We start from the raw sequence: 19,864 nt of genomic DNA on the forward strand, positions 1-19,864 counted from the left end.
TGTTGTTGTTGTTACATTTATTTGCATAGCACCATAGGCTTTACATAGCACTTTACAGAGGAGAGAAAACAACAATCCAAAACAGAAACAAAAGCGCACAATCTAAAACCACAAACAAGATTATAAAATGAATAAACTGTTACTATAAAAAAGTTAAAACAATACTATAAGAGTGTAAATTAATACAAATAACATGTCATGAAATATACACTCCTAAAATCAAGGTGAAAGTTGGAAGGCTTTCCTGAATAGAAGTCTTTAATGTGAACTTAAAATAGTCCTAAAGAAGTGATGGTTACCTATACGCCAACTCAGATCAGACTTTTACAGTGCTTTGTCCTGCTCCATGATATGTTCAGGATTAAAGTTATAGGAAACATTTTAATGTGAATTTGCATTGTTAGACAGGAGTGACTCCGGATCTGGTATGAAAAAACATCATGTTTCGCATTGCTAGAACAGGAGTGACTGCAGATCCAAGCTGCAAACTCCCCACATGTGATAAGGCTCCTTGTCCCCTGCCCACCTGGCAACCCTAAGTCCAGAGTTCAAGCCCCTGCTCAGCCATGGGAACCTGTTGAGAGACCCTGGGCAGGTTATTCTCAGAGGTAACCTTCCTCTGAATAAATCTTGCCAAGGAAACCCTATAATAGGGTCACCATAAGTTAGTGTTGGCTTGAAGACCTAACAGCAGCAATGTGAACTGGGATCTACAACCTTTTCCAAAAGTGTTTCAACTTTGAGAACCCTAAACCCATCAATCCATACATCAACTCATACCATTCAACAATTGATTCAGGGGATCTACTCTAGTTGATACTGTCCAGGAGAATTTAGGCCAGTGTGTTTTTAATTGTCTTTTCTTTAATCCTTTTCCTTTCCTTCCTTTCTATCTCTCTCCTTGTGACTCTCATGTGGAATAGAAATATCTGGAAGATAACCTTCTTGGCTCATACTAAGTTACAGCCAGAAATCTGCTGATAACACACTAGCCCTCTCAAGTTTATTTGGGATAACAATATGAAGACTTCAAACACTGAGCCTTTGGTATCTGCTTGGGATTGGTTCTGGGACCCCTCATGGATGTCCAAATTCATGGATGCTCAAGTCCCATTAAACACAATGGTGTATTAAAATGGTGTCCCTTATACAGAAGGGCGAAATCAAGGTTTGCTGTTTGGAATGTGTGTGTGTGTGTGTGTGTGTGTGTGTGTGTGTGTTTCTTTCAATATTTTCAAGCTGTGGATGGCTGAATCCATGATAAGGAATCTGGGGATTCAGAGGGCCAACTGTACTTAAAAGTTTCAAGAGGGAAAGGGTTCTTCTGAGATTCCCAGGGCTCTTTTACCATGGTCATTGTACATGGTTATTGTACATGGAATCTTCTTTATGTTGGAAAATGAAATTCAGATGTAGATGGGAAGTTGAGCTGTTCTGATGCTCATGAACCTCATAGCATATGCCTCAGATGTGTAGTGTTAACATTGTGTGTGTGTGTGTGTGTGTGTGTGTGTATGATTACCTATAATAAAATTTACACATTTCCTACATGGGAGTGCTATCAGCAGATGGAAGTTGTAACACTTGGAGTGCTTTTTGGGGCATGCACCGAAAAGCTGAACCATGATATTGATACTGGTGAGCATTGGCTTTGTTTGAGAATACAAGTAGCATAAAAATAGAGAAGCAATTTCTGAGCCAGGAGACAGTTTATAAGGGAATCCCTCATTTTTCATGAACAAGAGAGGTAATTCTGCTTCTTTGGCAGCTCTATTGTAAGTGCTCTGTCGCTCCGATATATTACTGAGTAACCCTGTGGAAATTTACTTGGAACTCACTCCCACTGTAACCTGTAGAGCTAACGTCCTGAGAAGTGCACTTAAAATCTGAACTATAATCATGTCATTTGAAATAAAAAAACTGGACTATAGAAAAATACAGAGTGCCAGGTAATATAGTTTCTTGGACGTTGTAAATGTTACTTTTGCCTTTTTTCCCCTGGCTACTATTGCTGGCTACATAACAGGATAGATTTCCCATCCAGTCTTGTTTCAATTCAATTCCCTGGATCCTGTAAAGTGCCTGTCTGAAAGAGCTGGAAAGCAGTACGAAATTCAATCCCCAATGTGTAAAACAGAAGACAATGAAGACATGCATAAAACCTGCTCTGTCTAAAACATGTTTTGCTACTTTCATTTGAAAGAAGAAACAGGTTTCAAATTTGTATCATATTGTTTGCCATACATGTCTTGCCTGAACTGTACTGAAGGCAAGCCTTTGATTCTCTTCTTTGCTCTGATTCATATTGGACCTGGGACGTCTAGCATAATATGAGAGGTACTGGGCTTTTTCTTCTTCTTCTTTGTGTGGTAATAATAAAAAAGAGCTCAGAGGCTTGGTTCACACCTTTGATGTAGTAAATAGCTTGCTTTAAAAATCCACTTTAAATGTTTTGCCACACAGAAGGAAAATCATTGCCGAAAAAGGGAACATTTTAAAAATTGCTATCTTTAAAGCCAAAAACTTTCAGAGGAAAAACTGGCTTAAGAATGAAAGCAGGAATGAAGAACTTTCTATAGTCACATATTTTCTTTACATCTTGAGACTGTGGTACTCATGAAAGACTTACATTGTGTGATAATAATTTTTATTGATTATTATCAATAAACGGACACTGTTTAAAATGAAGTAATTGCTGCCTCTAAAAAAAATCCCAGTAACGCCATGATCTGTGACGTTGATCAGCATATTTTGTCTTTCTGGTGCTCCAGCCTAGTGCAAAGATATCAGTCCAAGACTGTGCTAAGGATAACAAATTGTTACTTACTTGGAACAGTCTCTATCATGTCTGACAGCAGAAACTTATACATGTCTATTCAGAAGTAAGTCCTGTTAAGGTCAGTGAGGAATACACTGTGATGAAAGCATGTCTTCCAGCATTTTACAGATGAAAACTGGAACACATGTATGGCCAAGGAATATCAGAGTGTGGTCAAATAGCAACAGTTATTAAAGGTGAAGAATGCACAACCTAGGAAGCAGATGCAGTAGTTTGCTTTTGCCTGAGCCCATTGGGAAGGGCAAGGTTCCATTCTCTCCTTTCTCCCCTGCTGAGTTGAGTGCAAACTACTTTGACACTCAGTATGTAGCAAGTGAAGTATCTGCTGAGGTTTGGTTCCAGGACCGTCCCCCCCCCCCCCATTGATACCAAAATCCATGCTCAAGTCTTATTAAATACAATGTCATAGTAAAATGGTGACCTCTGTATAAAATGAAAAATAAAGGTTTGCTGTTTGGAATTTATATAATTTTTAATATTTTCAAACTGTGGATGGCTGAATCCTTGAATAAAGAATCTGTGGACAGGAAGAGATGACTGTAAACTGAGGAAAGAAAGAGGAAGAGAGACTCTGGGACATTATAAAAGCATCTGTAAAAGTGGGATGACATCAGTTCCATCAGGACTGTCCCAGCCAAATTGCAACAGTTGGAGAGTATGTGAATGGATGCATGACTGGAGGCCCTGCCCTTTTGCGTGCTAATTAAATAAGCCTGGCAGCAACAACTGCAGTAGAGGAAGATCTACTCTTTGTTAACCATGGGTTCTGTCGTGCTTGGGAACAGGTTATTGTCAGTCAGGTAGAGCTGTCTGAGAAGCTAGTTTGTTTTCTCAAATTAATAGAACCACAGTGGTGGGCAACTTTATTCTTTTTTCTGAGACAGTGGAGGGTAGGGTTCCCAGGAAGGGAAAAGAGAGCAAAGAATTCAAACTTCACCCAGAAAGAGTTTTATAAAGAAGCAATAAGATACAAAATCAGTCAAGTTATACCAAATACAGATGCAACAACAACAACAACAACAATTTATTTATAGCCTGCCCAATCACAAGGAATCCGGGTGGGTTACAGCAATAAAAATACATAGAGAATACAATAAAATACAATACAACAAAATAAGATAAAATAGAGTGACATAAGTAACAATAATTCACAGCTAGGTCTGGTGGAGTTGGGCCTTTTTTTAAACTCCCTCCCAGGCCTGATGATGACAGTTGGCATAGAGGGAGAGCTCTTCCCCTTGAGGCTAGAATAATAATAATAATAATAATAATAATAATAATACAAGAAGGTGATGTGAATGAGAGAAGAGGGTACATGAGAGGAGGCAGAGAAAGTAGTAAGCAGTAGTGACCTAAAATATGACACAGCTGGCAGATGGGGCAGGGGTCAGGAAAATGCTTGTCCTAAACCTGATGGAATAAATGGCTGAGAAAAAGGAGAAATCTCAAAAGCAGGCTAAGATCAAAATGGCAGAGAAATCAAACGTCTTTGGCAGGATTGCAAGGGCTCTAGAGCAGGAGTTGGCAGCTTGGATCTTTGGGACTGCACGAAGTTGCTCAAGCCATATGTGCCCTGAGAAAAGGATACCCCAAATCCTCTGCTGCCATCAGGAAATCCTTTCCTCCCCAGCTGATATACTGCTAATGTTGTATAATGTCTTTTCCCTCACATCTGCTAGCTGCAAATATCATAATCACATCCCACTCATATTCTGCTTCTTCTCAGCAAAGAAAGAGGACCCTTGAGATATATACATCTGCGTATATATTTGTGTAAGTGACCACATCCACTCCCAAACCCTGACCCCTTAGCTGGTCTCATATTTTGTCCTTAGGGCCACAAAAACAATGTTTTGCCATGTAGAATATCAGATATGTGTATTTGTGTGTGCTTTTCTGCTCTACAGAAACAAGCCGGGCATGAAACAAAAATGTCTAGCTGGAAGCACGGATGTGGAGTTGGAGTGAGAGTCAGAAGCAATTTTGGGTGGAGTCGGAGTCAGAAGAAATGTACTGAACCTGGCTCCAAAATAAAAACATATGATATAAAATCTATGGGAAATGTATCATTTTATACCTATTATTAATACTTAGATAAATATGACCTTAATAGATTAGAAAGCTGGGCCATAGCTAACAAAATGAATTTCAACACAGAGAAATGTAAGGTACTGCACTTAAGGGGGAGAAATGAAATGTACAGATATAGAATGGGTGACACCTGGCTGAACGAAGCTACATGTAAAAGGGATCTGGGAGTCCTAGTAGATCACAAGTTGAACATGAGTTAACAGTGTGATGCGGCAGTTAACAAGGCCAATGCGATTTTAGGCTGCATCAATAGACATATAGTGTCTAGATCAAGGAAAGTAATAGTGCCACTCTATTCTGCTTTGGTCAGGCCCCACTTGGAATATTGTGTCCAATTCTGGGCACCACAATTCAAAAAAGATGTTGAGAAACTAGCGCGTGTCCAAAGGAGGGTGACTAAAATGGTGAAGGTTCTGGAAACCATTCCCTATAAGGAACGACTTAGGGAGCTGGGGATGTTTAGCCTGGAGAAGAGAAGGTTAAGAGGTGATATATATAGCCCTGTTTAAATACTTGAAGGGATGTCACATTGAGGAGGAAGCTAGCTTGTTTTCTGCTGTTCCAGAGACTAGGACCCGGAGCAATGGATGCAAGCTCCAGGAAAAGAGATTCCACCTCAACATTAGGAGATATTTCCTGACAGTAAGGGCTGTTCGACAGTGGAACACACTGTTGTGTTGTGGAGTCTCCTTTCCTGGAGGTCTTCAAACAGAGGATGGATGGCCATCTGTCGGGGATGCTTTGATTGAGATTTCGTGCATGGCAGGGGGTTGGACTGGATGGTCCTTGCATTCTCTTCCAACTCTATGATTCTATGAAATATATTGTATGTTCCATCTATTTAATTAGCTTGATGGTTCATGTGGTGGAACTGAAATGTCTTGTACTACAATTTTACTACAGTAAATTTGTTATTGCTAATTATTATTAATGCTCAGTATGTGGAAGAGAAGATTAAGAGGTGACATGACAACTGTATTTGAAGGGATGTCATAGTGAGGATGGAGCAGGGTTGTTTTCTGTTGCTCCAGAGAATAGGACCTGGGTCAATAGAGCAATAGAGTCAAACTACAGGAAAAGAGATTCCACCTAAACATTAGGAATAATTTCCTGATAGTAAGATCCGCTTGACAATGGAATATGCTGTCTTTTAGTGTGTCGAGTTTCCTTCTTTGGAGGCTTTTAAACAGAAGCTGGATGGTCATCTGTCAGGTGTGCTTTGACTGTGTATTCCTGCATCACAGAAAATTGGATGGCCTTTGTGGGTTCTTCCATTCGTCATTTATGAAGGAATCATAAAATAGTAAAATAGAGAAGTTGAATTTCGAGTCAAAGGCTTGGCAGACTAACTGAGAGCTTCTAGAAAGAGGTCAGCAAATGTATTTTCCAAATAGCAAACAAATAAGGCTATTCAGTGAAAGATTTTTTTCTGAAGCAACCAAAGGGGGTGGAGATGCCACTCTAAAAAGATGGTAATAGATGCTGATAAGCATTTTGTGATACTATGTAGGTTGGTATTGTGTTTAGTGCTCTCAAATATTGTCATCTAATGAATAGTAAGTTTTCCCCTGATAGAAATAAAGCACAGAGAGACTTGTTTAGCACTTCAGAGAGATCTATAGTTGAAGACACTAAGGGATACACTTTTCTCCCCATGTTAATGGAAAAGCTTGTCTTGACAATCTTAAGTCCTTGGTTGCTAGCTTTTGACAGCTTGGCAGTATCAATGCCAACACAAGTTGTGGTACTATTTATGTTTGGACATATCAAAGAGGAGTGGTGAATGTTTTTAGGGCAATCACTTTTCTGCTGTATAGTATGAGGATTTCTATAAGTATTCTTATCAATAAAATAAAATAAAATTAAAAAGTACATCATTTCTTCAAACCACACTGTGACTCTTTTGAAAAATGACTCTTGGGTCTACATTCCAAGCATGGTTGTGGAGAGCATAGAGCAGTGATGACAAATCTTTTAGAGACCGAGTGCCCAAACTGCAAACCCAAACCCACCTGTTTATGACAAAGTGCTGTGTCCCCTGGCTTTCTGGTAATGAACTGGTGAACTTTGTGCTGGGGTGACAGTGCACATGCCCACAAAGACAGCTCTAAGTGCCATCTCTGGCACACATGCCATAGGTTCACCAGCACTGGGGGAGACCCTTGAATGTGTGTGCAACCTTCCTTCCTCTGAGTTTGCATGCTTAGAACATTATGTGCAATCAGCAGTAAATGTCCATATAGAGATAGTGAACTGGCTGTGTGACCTGTCAACCCCCCTCCCTCAAACAGATGGATTTTAGGAATATATACAAATATATTGAATTTTATATACATTGGGGAACTGTGGCTAAAACAATTTTCACTCACATCAGTAGAAGAAGGTTTGGTTGTCTCAACTGTCCTTAATCTTGGAATCTTAAGAAAGTAATAATAGCACAGGAATGAAGAATTTAATGTAAGTAAAGATACTATTTGGAAAGACATATGGGATTGCATTTTTCCTTGTGCTTTCCTGATGAAAAATATATGACTACCAAACAATTAGTCATTAGAAACAACTAGCATTTTTTCCAAGCAAATTTTTTGTAACAAAAAAAAAAAAAGTTTTGGAGAATAGATTCTGGTTAAACAGAAACAATAAGAAAACCTTCACTGATGTGTAGCAGATGCTGCTGGTTTGCAAACTCCTCTTGTGTCTGGATTCCAGACACTGCTGGCTTTGTTAACAGCAAATTCTAGTTTTAATCCTTGCTAAACTGAGCTGCCTGAGTTGTTTAGCAGTCCTGTATTTGCCACCTTATCACTTATTTTAAAATCTAAAAAGATAGATCTTTGTATAGGTTGCATTTCACTCTGCACAGTTTATCTCCTGTTTGTGCAAAAAACCAATTACTGAAGTACAGTAATTTCAGGGTTCATACCAGCACTTATGACAATGGGAAACCTTTTCATTGCAGGGGCAAAGATTGCTATCTACAAAGCTCCTCTTGCATATGCAAACTCAGCTAGTGTGTTTTGTGTTTGTGTGTATGTACTGGGGGAAGTTAGGCTCCAGTATAACTGGGCATTCGCTGTATCCAGTTAGGTGGAGAGCAGGCAGTAGTTTGTCTACCAGCAGGCAGCAAGCTCCGAAACAGGACATTTCATGAATGGTCCAGAGGTGGTAACACTGATGTATTCATAGCCCCATGGATCTTGCAAGGGGTCTGGTCCTTGTGTCCTTCAGCTATGCCATCTAGTATAACAGAAAGAAATGTATGACTCACCTTCATCCCCATCTTTTGTCCTGGCATATTCAACTTTGCAGGTTTTGAGATGAGGTGTTGTTATGGGCCACTCCATTCCACAGCAAGAACTTGGAAATGTTATGTTTTGGTCTACAGCTCCCAGTTTCCCAGTCAGTTTTCAGCTTCTACAATCTGACCATTTTGGATTGTTTTGTAAGGGGAATTAGAATCATAGAATAATAGAATTGGAAGAGACCACAAGGTCCATGCAGTCCAACCCCCTGCCATGCAGGAAATCTCAAAGCATCCCCAACAGATAGCCATTATAGGGTAGAAGTAAAGGAGACAGTCCACAATGCCTTTTCCTAACTGTGATTTACACACCAGCTAAGCTAAAAAGAATGGAATGTTGATGTACTGAGAAGACGTGCATTGTCCAGTCTATTCCAAATTTTCTTGGTGTCCCCAGTATGGATCTAGTTATTATAATTCAGGTTTCTGTCAAAATGATTTTTTACAGCTGGATGCTTTTCTGTCTCATCGACAAGCAATTAAAGTAAATGAGCTTCTATGGAACATGCTTCTTTCATTTGAAAAAAAAAACACTTCACAGATGTGTTATGCATTAAAAATGGATACATAGCACACAGCAGTTACAGCTTAACTTTGATTTGTGTGAAAAAGATATGACTGAGATGGAATCTAGCAAAACTACAGCTTGTAAGAATTACTTGGTCTTGCATTTACCCACATAAAAACTTGGGTCAGAAACTTTCTTTGTAAACTTCATAACTCTCATATTTATAGAAATTGTGGATAATGCTATTGCTGCTGCAATGTTATGCCTAGGCATCTTTTCTCATCTTGTTGTTATATATTTGTTTTGATGTTTAACTTGATTAACATTCAGTGGAATTTGGTGGCTAGTATAGTTTTATGGTTTAATGTTTTGCATTTTGCATTTTTACTTGTGGTAAAACAGTAGTCATCTCTTCTGTCACTCTCAGTCTGTTGCTCATAAAACTGGGAATCTTGATTGTTCTTGAACAACATGAATATATATAGAACAATTGATTCCATTTATAATCAAGAGACCTAAGTGGGATGTTTTTCACTGGTTTGCTCTCCAGCCTCTTTTTCATTTTTTAAAATATTATTGTTAAAAATAGCAGTTATATTTCTTTAGAGTATTCACATTGGTCTTCCATGATCAATGCATTTGAAATTATTACCAATGAGAATATACTGTACTTGTAACTTTTTGCAAGTTATCATTTGTTTGATAGCATTCTCTAAAATCCAGGTCAGCATGATCTATTTTGATGGGACAAACAGAAACTTTAAAAACTGAAATCAGACATTTAAAATGCAATTAATCTATTTGTTCCTAACCCCACACCCCAAGAAGCAGTGTGATTCAAGCATGGAAACAACACTTAATCAAGTCACACTTTCTTAGCCCAGAAGGCAATAGCAAAACTCTTCCCAATAAATCTTGCCAAGAAAACTTTACAATAGGGTTGCCATAAATCAGAGCTGACTTGGAAGCCATATAAGTATAGTAACAGTGGCAGCAAAAAATAAAAATAAAAAATCTTTATAAATGACAAAATGTCACAAACATGGTGAAATTTTGGCTTCTCCCCATGTCTTGAGTCTTTTAAAAATTAACACCTATTTATTAATGTGATTCAATCATTTATACCATATATCCTCCTATTCTGTTTTCTCAATGCAGCTAGTGATATCTGAAGCAGCACATATTGTGGGTGGGGTAGCAGCAGCTCTCTGTTTCTCAAGAAATAGTCTTCTGCCCTCAGATGTGATAGAGCATGCCAGTGATAATTCAACTGCCAATCAGGTCTGATTATGTACATTTGGAATGGAAACTTGCAGCCCTTAAGATATTGTTGGAGTCCAGTTCCTCTCAGCCTCATCCAGCCTGGTCACAGATGTGGATTGATGCAAACTGTAGTTCATTAATATCTGGATAATTCTCTAATCCTGCTTCTATGGAGAAGAAGTGGACATCTTGAATTTCTCTTGAGACAGCAACATGTTCTGAGATGACAAGGCTATATTAAACAACTTAATCTCTAAAATGTATCAAAGCATGTTGTGATCAAGTTATTACTTTGACCAAAATTCAATTGTTTGTTCTTCCAAGTAGATTTGTTGAGTGAAAAACAGGACTGGGTACCTGTTAACTCTAATGGTTGTGCAGAAAGGACTTTAAGCAGGTAGAGCATGCTGAAATTACCTCTTCTGCACAACCATTAAAGGTATAGGAGACCTGTTTTGCAGGCAACTCTTGTGCCACTTTGAGATAACTCATTATACCGATGTGAACTTGATAAATCAGCACCTAAGGAAGGGGCTGAACAGACCACCCCTAAGGGGTGGCCTTCAGCCACCTCTGTCTTTACTGGATTGGGCTGCTGCAACTGCAAGCTGTGGCCCTGATCTGGCCTTTCTGTGGCACAAAAAGGAGCCACAAAAAACAGCCCCTTTTTGCACTGTGGGAAGGGTGCCATAGCCACTGGCACCATGGCTTTTTGGGCTCCTTTGGTGCTGTGTCATCTGGATCCAGTGCCAGAGGAGCACATCATGCTCCCCACCATGTGGTGGGATGCGCAGTGTCATGTTGGCATGGGGACGGAGTCGAGGCATGCATCGTGTGGATGCCACCCCCCCACTCCACCCCGATGCCAGCCTTTATCGCTGGTCTGTCAAGGCTGTGAGTTTTAGCGCTTCAGTGGGGCTGCTAGAACGGAGACTTATTATAAGATTAAGGATTTTGTTGTTGGTCTTGATAAGTTTTATGCCATAGTGATGTGAAAGAGAGTGAAAAGGGGAATGAAGTTCCATGGAAAAGCCAAAGAAAGTACTGATTTTTTAAAAAGTAAACAAACTGTGTGCTAAAAGAGTAATTTAGTGTTCTGGGTATTTCCTATGTGACTGCTGCTGTTGAAACAGCTGGCCTTGTAAAAGAACAGCATAAGGGCAAGAAGCTTTCTCTACTATAAAGTTTTCTCACTTTGTAAAATTAAATCCAGTTGCTTGAATTAAGACTGAAGCAGCTGTATGATACAACCCAACTGTTTGACTGGAGTGGCAGTTGGGACAACTGGTGAATAGTATATCAAAACAAAAGCTTGGAAAGCTCATATGTAGCAGAATGAGAAGAGATAAGTTCCATGTCTCAGGCAATTGTTAAAAACTTAATTTTTTTTAAAAGAACCCATTGTGTTTTGGGTTTATCACCAGTTGGACTTATTCTAATAATCAAATGTCCTCTAGAGAGTGCAGACTTCAACTCCAGAAATTTCTGAGGATGTGTTTGTGTGTATATGTACAATAGAAACTTATTTTTTAAATATTTGTTTTAAAGAATTGTTTTATGTCTTGTCTCCAGTGTTACATACATAGTAAATGTGTTTCTGTTTCTGTTTATTTTATTTCTGTTTCTGTTTGTTTTAGAATATCATTGCAAAGGATATGGGAATAGTACTAACACATATGTAAATCCCAAAGATTGAGTGGCTCTACCTAAGTGAGGACCGGGGTGAGCAATTGAATTTAAACCTTGGTGAATGGAAAACCTTTTCAAATGTATTTAACAGTATACTGCAGCCATGCTTCAAAGTCACCAGTATTTCATGTATTAATGATTTTTCTGAAATAAAGTTATTTGGAATGCATCCTCATTTATCACAGTATGTTTAATGATTTTTCTGTTGATTCTACATCAAACAAACATGCAAAATATTTCTATCATAAATAAATAATTTTTGGTCCATGTTCAAATTCAAGTGAAACTCAGTTATGACTACTTTTTTAAAAAGCAATAGTTTCAAAGTGTCTTGGGCTGCAATCCTAAATGTGCTTATATATTGGGAGAGTAAATTCAATTTAACTGGATCAGGGATTTAAACAGCTCATCCAGAAGTTATTTAGGCAGCCCAATTTTGTGTGGGTGCTTCTGCTACTGTTTTACAGTTTTATGTTTCTTCACCTATAGCCAAAATATGGGACAGAAATATTCAGCTCTTTATTATTTTCTGGGCAAAGCCCAGCCAAATGCTAAAGTGGGTCCTACTTTATTCAGGGAGAGTAAAGAAATTAATACCAGTTCTTTGTTCCTCTCATGGTCACACACTCCTTTTGTCTGTGATGGAACTAATTAAGTAACAGTCCCACTCTCCCCTTTCAACCCCTGAACATAAAACTGGTCTAAACAAGGTCTTTCTTGTTGATAATGTCAGTGCTACTTTTTTTTTTTTTTTGAGACTGAACATGCTGTTGAAATTCCAGACTTCACATTTAGAACCGTATCACTTTACAAACTTAACAGGAGAGACAACGAGAAAGAAACACCTTTCTGTTTCCCTCTCTGCATGTCCTCAAATAACTTCTGTTCTATTCCTAGGGAGATGATAATAAAAGCATGCCCTTTGTCCTGCTGGAAAAAAATTGCAAAAGGCATGCTTTTTATGACTATTTCCCTCTGAAATGCACAGGTATAGGATGGGTGGCACCTGGCTTAATAGCAGTACATGTGAAAAGAATCTAGAAGTCTTAGTGGACCACAGGCTGAACATGAGTCAGCAATGTGATGCAGCCAGTGCAATTCCAGGCTGCATCAAAAGGAGTTAGCATCTTGATTGAGGGAAGTAATCTTACTACTCTGTTCTGCTTTGTTCAGACCTCACCTGGAATATTATGTCCAATTCTGGGCACCACAATTCAAGAAGGGTGTAGTTAAGCTGGAGTGTCTCCAGAGGAGGGTGATCAAAATGGTGAAAGGTCTAGAAACCATGCCCTATGAGGAGCAATTTAGGGACCTGTGTATTTTTTAGCCTGAGGAAGAGAAGGTTAAGAGGTGATGTAATAGTTGTGAAATATTTGAAAGAATGTCATGTTGAGGATGGAGCAAGCTTGTTTCCTGGTGCGTGCTCCAGAGACTAGGAAGTTTATCACACAGGAGGGAAGCACCCAGATCCCATGGATAAATAGGGTTTAAATCCATGAATATCTGTGGGATTGTTTTCGGGTGATGTTGTGCGACCTTGGCATTAACCAGACATTATTAATCCATGCAAAAAGCAGCAAAATCACACCACTTTTTAACTGGGAAAATCCTGAATTAAAAAGCGGTGCAATTTTGCTGCTTTTTCATGGTTAATCTTGGGTTAATGCCAAAGTCACACGATGTCATCTGAAAACAATCCCACTCTTGTGGGGTATTTACAGATTTAAACGCCGTTTATCCACAGGATTTGGGTGCTTTGCCTCCCATGTGATAACTTCCCAGGACATGGAACAATGGATTCAAACTACAGGAAAATAGATTTCCCCTAAACATTAGGAAGAACTTCCTGATAGTAAGAGCTGCTTGAACATAGTGCCCTGGAAAGTGGTGATGTCTCCTTCTTTGTAAGTTTTCAAACAGATGCTGGATGGCCATCTGTTGGGAGTACAGTCACCCCTTGAACTCATGCGGGATCTGTTCTGGATGCCTTTGTGAGTTCAAAATCTCTTGCATATTCAAGCCTGTAGAGTTGGATGGGGCGTGTGCATGCGGGGTGTGTGCCACGGGAGCATGCCCCATTGAGATTAATAGTGCTCACTCCTCCGCATATTTCCAAGTTCGCGCATTTCAAGTCTGTGGACTTGGAGGGGTGACTGTACTTTGATTTTGTGTTCCTGCATGGCAGAGGTTGGAAGGGATGGCCCTTGTGGTATCTTCCAGTTGTATGATTCAAAGTACTACAACATCATGTGGGAGGTAAGCAGAAAGCCTCTTCTGTCTTGTTGCTTCTCATTTTACTTTTGTAATGTGACAGGCTGTTAGATATTTATCTATGAGGATGCAGCCCATAACTGAGATGTACTGTTGTATGTAGAAAATCCCTACTTTAGTTTCTGGAATTTTCAGTTTGAAAGGATTGCTCTTAGTGAAGTACTGTCTGAGCTCCTTGGAAAGCTGTGATGAGTCAGGATAGACAATACCACACTAGATGTTCCATGGTTTGGTTCCATGTAAAGCAGCTTTATATTCATGTATTACTTTTGTGATTTTTTTAATGTGGCTTTTGAAAGTATAAAAAAGGTTATGAAAACATACATTTGGCTGTTGCGTATATGGATTTATTCAATTTCCTGTAGAGATAGTATGTACAGGGCTTATGATGCAATTCATGCGGGATCTAAATTACTAGTGTGGAAGTAATTGCAGTGTTCATCAGAGAAATGTAGATTATTTACTTTTCTTTTGCTTGGCACCATTGCTTTTGGATGCCTGAATAGAGAAAGAGAAGGCATTGTCTAATTTGGCAAGGCATTAACACCTTTGGTAGCTCAGCATGAAGTTAAATGTTGACCACACAATTTCTCAACAAATAAATTAAGTGGATAATATGGAGAACTCTGGGTGTGTTTTTAGAAGTCATTCTTTTCATTTATCCACAGCCAAGTAGAAAGAACCCCGTGCTTTACAACACTGCTGGTGCTGGCATACAAAGCTGTACCTGGGATAGTCCTAAGCAGGATAACCACCAATCACTGGAACTCTGATTCTTAGGAAGGTTCAGCACCTACACTATAGATGTTTCCTTAATGTGCTGTAGATTTACAGTGAGACAGATGAGAAATGAAGTGTTTACATTCTATCTTTTCTTGCAGGGGTGGGCAACTTTTGCTCTACCAGATGCAGTTCACAACGTCTCTCACCATTGCTCATGTTGGTTGTGACTGATGGTACATGCAGGCTAACATTGGTAGGGCTGCATGTTGCCCCTCTCTGCTCTGTTGCAGCAGAAGTTTGCACCAGAACAACTGTGATTTGTTTTGGAGTAAGTGTACTCTTTATGGTTATCTCAGATATAGCTTGTAATTCTGTCTTAGGGACATCATCCATCACACCCTTAATAATATTGGCTCTGTACTGACTAGAAGCTGTTTAATAGGTTATCTGAAACACTTTTATTCCTTTCTAAGTATATAAGCTAAATTTATTCTCAGCCTTAATTTGCACAAATGCTCTTACGACAGCCTGCCCAGACTTAGCTCTCTTTTGGAATACAGTTCACAGGCTTTTTGAGGTGCTGGCTTTGATGTGCTGTCCATCTGAGGTTGATTACCAAATCATTCCTCTTAACTACTCCAGTCAAGTTACATAGTACCTAAAGCCAGCTCTGTTATTTTGAAGCAAAAGGCAGGAAACCAAAAAGTACCTATGTCCAGAGGCTAAAAAAGTTTATTTATGCACATTTCACAAAATCCTTTTTCCTTCCCAAATGAGCTAATCTGTGTATGGGCTGAAGAATCTGCATCATGTCACCTTGTATACTAGAAGCAAAGGACATAACACTAGGGCTTAACAAGGGTGCAAAAACCCTGACTATTTTGAATGTATCCTGAGAACTAAAATACCTAAGTGCTGCATTTAAATGTTTAGCGTGCTGGTGATTTATTTCCAAACATGCAAGTTGCTTTCATGCACTTTTCAGAAAATCTTTTCATTGTTAAACTGACTTGATTTAAAACCTTGTCATTCAGAGTTTAACATTACTGGAACATCAGTTATACCTGTGTTTAACACAGAACAGATAAGTTTTTCCTGAATTAGAGATGGGATATGAAGCCAAGATTTTTTTTTAACTTGGAAAATATGTTTTGACTTGTTATTCACAGAACTCTGATAACCCCTCTATTTTTTAGGTGGGGTGTGTGTGGAGTGGTCCTAAACAACAACAACACCTAGATGACCAGACATATAGGCTTACATCCAGTTGGTACTCCCAATTAGAGTAAACCTATTGTATCAATGGGATTTACAAAATAGCCAGTGGTGTCACTCAGTGGGTGCAAGGGGTACAGACTGCACCAGGTGACACCCCACAGGAAGAGTGACATCCTGGTGGGGTACTCCTCCCACCATGATGGAGGGGCAAGGCACTCCTTGTGGCTTTGCTCTCATGTGGTTGCCTCCCCAGGGCGGGATTTGAGGAAGCAGCAAAGGCTGGGGGGTAAGTGTGCCCCTTGTGGCTTTGTGGCCACACAGCACCCTCCTTGGGGAGGGAGCTGAGGCAGTGGCAGAAGAGTGAGTGAAACCCTCATGGCTTTATTGCCAATTGGCTCCCTCCCTGAGGAGCAATCAGCAGGGTGTTGTGCCAGGCCACTGCTACTTCCATCATTGATAGCCCCCCCCCCCCCTCCTGCTCCAGATAGGAAGAAGCTGAGGGGGAGAAGCCAAGGTGGCATCAAGGGCAGTGGAAGGCCAGTGATGGAGCCACAATGGGTGAGCATCCTACAGCACGTAGTACCTGCTGCTGCTGCTGTTGCCCCCTGATGTTCCCCTGCCACAGGTTGTTCTTGGTTATATTTTGATTATATAGAAGTATAGTGAATTATATAGAAATTTATTGAGTAATGATGTTATAGTTGGGGAATTTATTATTAGTGCTGAAATGGTTTTGGCTTAGTCATTGGGAATGGGAGGCAGATCTGATGGAGGTAAGGAGATAGGCATGGGATGTTACTAAAGCCTCAAAGTTACTCTCTTGGAAAAGGAAAGAGAAGGAGAGGGATTGAGAAGCAGGAGGGTTAGGTATAAAGGGGGGTTATACGCTTATGATTACCGGTTGGTCTCTGAAGCCAGTTCTGACAAATGCTTGTCTACCCTGCTGAGCTGCTCAATAAATTCTTTCTGGTTTACCCATGAAGCTTGGTTATTGAGTAAGTTCAAGAGGGGGCCATCATAGCTGCTCCCCCTCAGCAGTCCCCCTTGTACTGGGTGTCACCAAACCTGGTGATGTCACTGTATACAACAGTTTTAATGGGTTATTCTGGTTGGGACAAGCAACTTGATTTAGGCCAATATGCTGAACTAAATGTGTCCAGAATAAAGATCTACATGATGCTTGCCTTGAAATAAAAGATATGTGCTAAATAATTACAATACAAACTTGTTGAACTGCTGAGGGCTTGAATCCCTGGATTATTGTACTGATACATTGTCTTCTTGCCAATTAATCTATTTTACAGTGTAATCTTTTTACAAGCTATCCACAATTCATGCTGATATATCTGAGTAGATTACAGGATACTGGCCACATTTCAGGAAGTAGGATGAAGACGATACTGTATATGGCCAGAACATCCAAATTTAAATCCATTATTTAGACTCCAGATTCCTTCCAGTGAAAGAATGCATGTAAGACATTCCAATTGGAAGTAATTTTTCTTGCTTCAGATGATCCTTGCATTTGACTTTCACGGTTGGAAGTATTGTGTTTCCTTGCTACTTCACAAGTATGTTTCACATTAGTCATGCTCACTATATAAACATGGTCTTAGCTAAATAAACTATCTGTATGTTTATGGGTAGTTCCAGAAAAATGCTATCAGCATGCTGACTTATGGACAACAATGTAGTTAGGGTCAGCGTTGTTGCTCTTTACCACTTGACTTAGAAAATAACTATTGTGTTCTTTAGGTTATTTTATTAAAGAAGCATGTTCTTGTAACAAATGTGCAGAGCACCTTGCTGAACATGGGATTTTCTGTCATCACACCTGAAATTACCTACATTTTATAAAATTTTCTAAATTTGTTTTAAATAATGTCATAGGTATAAATTTGAGGAGTGGTGTGGAGCTGGGTGCAAGAGGAGAGGGAAACAAATTTTTTATTAAAATATTTTGTTGACAGGCACTGGACTCTACCATAAAATGTTATACGGGCAAAACCTAACTGTACAGTTATGTTCGACCAATACATTACACTCTCTTAACTATATGTACAGTAAAATTGAATCCATGTCTGTCACGATATATTGGGCCATATGCACAAATGAAGAAATGTATTCAAGGCTGCAGTAGGGATGTAGCTAACATTAGATGAGTTGGGGCTTGCCCTGGGCTGCCAGCAAATTGCAGCCTTCTGTTTCCACTGCTCCCCTAGTCCCTGTTTTGAAGATAAGATGGTGACAGTACCATGTTCAGGGGAGGCCATCTTGTATTGACCTCCCAGGCATTTGGTTAGTCTTGTGAATGTGATATAGTGGTTTGAATGTTGGACTATGACTTTGGAGACCAGAGTTTGATTCCCCCTCTAGGCCATGAAACTCACTAGGTAACCTTGGGCAAGTCACATGCACTCAGCTTCAGGAGAAAAAAATGACAAACCTCATCTGAACAAATATTGCCGAGAAAACCCCATGATAGGCTCACTGTGTTGCTGTTTTGTTTTTTTCAAATCATTTGTGTCCTATGGCAACCCTAAGGCGGATCTTTCATGGGGTTTTCCTGGCAGATTTCTTTAAAGGGGGTTCGCTTTAGGATCACTATAAATTGGAAATGTCGTGAAGGCAAACAACATTCTCTCTCTCACACACACACTGCAGATAGGAGAAAACCTACAGATCTCAGAGGTGCTATCAGTGGGCCCCTATTCTAAATGGTATACCAGGCTAAAATGACCCTGTAGGAAGAACTGTATGCAGCAGATTAGACAGGAGCAAAAACACTGCAAATTTAAGGAGTAATTTAGGAACATTATCTATAGTGTTCAGGAAAATAAAGTAGGCCACATATTAGGGAACAAAATAATGGAAAAATTAAATAAAATAGAAACAAAATATATTACATTGCTACTCATTTCTTTCCAACCTCAAACAAGCTTGGGATACACCAAATTCAATTATGCTGTTTATATCTGGATATGATACAGTCCCCAGCTGTGCCAGTGTGAATGTATATGTATGTCTGCTGGGGAGCAATTTTTGTTTGCAGGAGCCCATGGCAATATCTAATCTCCCTGCATTTAGAAAATGAACATGTTGCCAGCAGAAAAGACTTAGGCTGATCCTGTGACATCCCTCTATCTGCACTGGGAAGAACTTTCTAATCTACGTTTTGTGGGTACTCAAACTGGCAGTTCAAAAAGGAATAAATGAATCACATGTTGTATTTATTTAACAGTAGGCTTCTGATTTTTGCTTCCATGTCAATGGAAATGTCATCATAAGGAAGGATAAAGATCTTTCCTGAAATCAGCCAGTTAAGGAATATGTTGTTCATCTTTTAAAAATGTAATGGCAATGAACTGGTAACTAATTAGTAAAACTGGGTTTTTAAAGCCTTCAAGTGATTGGTTTTTAGCATTTGGAATGCTGGTGTGGTTTTACATATACATTTCTCCCTTGAAACAGAGGCTATTAAGAAACAACTTTTTATAAATATCAGAATGGCACCAGATACCATCTTATCTTGGATGCTAAGCAGGGTCAGTTCTGGTTGTTGTTGTTGTTGATGATGATGATAATATGTTCATTTCTTACCTGTCTCTGCCTATGAATGGAGATGGGAACAACAGATTAAAATACAGCTACAAATAGACACATAACTTAGTGACAAATGCGAACACTAGTTAAAAATACACAATCAGTTAAAAGAACATAATAGCAGTTTAAAAAGCATACATGTTAAAAACAATCAGTTCATAATGTATAAACTCATAATTTAAAAACCATCTGGATAGCTATGCCAAAAGAGAGTGGTTTTATTGCTGTTTTAAACACAAACAGCACATCTAGCTGTCAAATCTCTTCTGGTTGATACAGCCCCTAGCTGTAGCAGGGGGTGGCTGATGAAAATGTCTCTGGTTAACAGTTGGCAGACTGGTTCTGGCTGACGTAATTG

At 39.3% G+C, this 19,864-nt stretch overlaps 1 protein-coding gene across 1 annotated transcript in view; it reads left to right on the forward strand.

Moving 5' to 3' along the window:
- Positions 1-19,864, forward strand: part of LOC149318150 (procollagen-lysine,2-oxoglutarate 5-dioxygenase 2-like) — a 96,633-nt gene that overhangs the window by 4,639 nt on the left and 72,130 nt on the right. The gene's annotated exons all lie outside the window — the stretch shown is intronic.

This window comes from Sceloporus occidentalis, unplaced genomic scaffold (assembly GCF_023333645.1).
Source record: "Sceloporus occidentalis isolate IW3139 unplaced genomic scaffold, rSceOcc1.0.p SCAF_2, whole genome shotgun sequence".
Taxonomy (NCBI): Eukaryota; Metazoa; Chordata; class Lepidosauria; order Squamata; family Phrynosomatidae; genus Sceloporus; species Sceloporus occidentalis.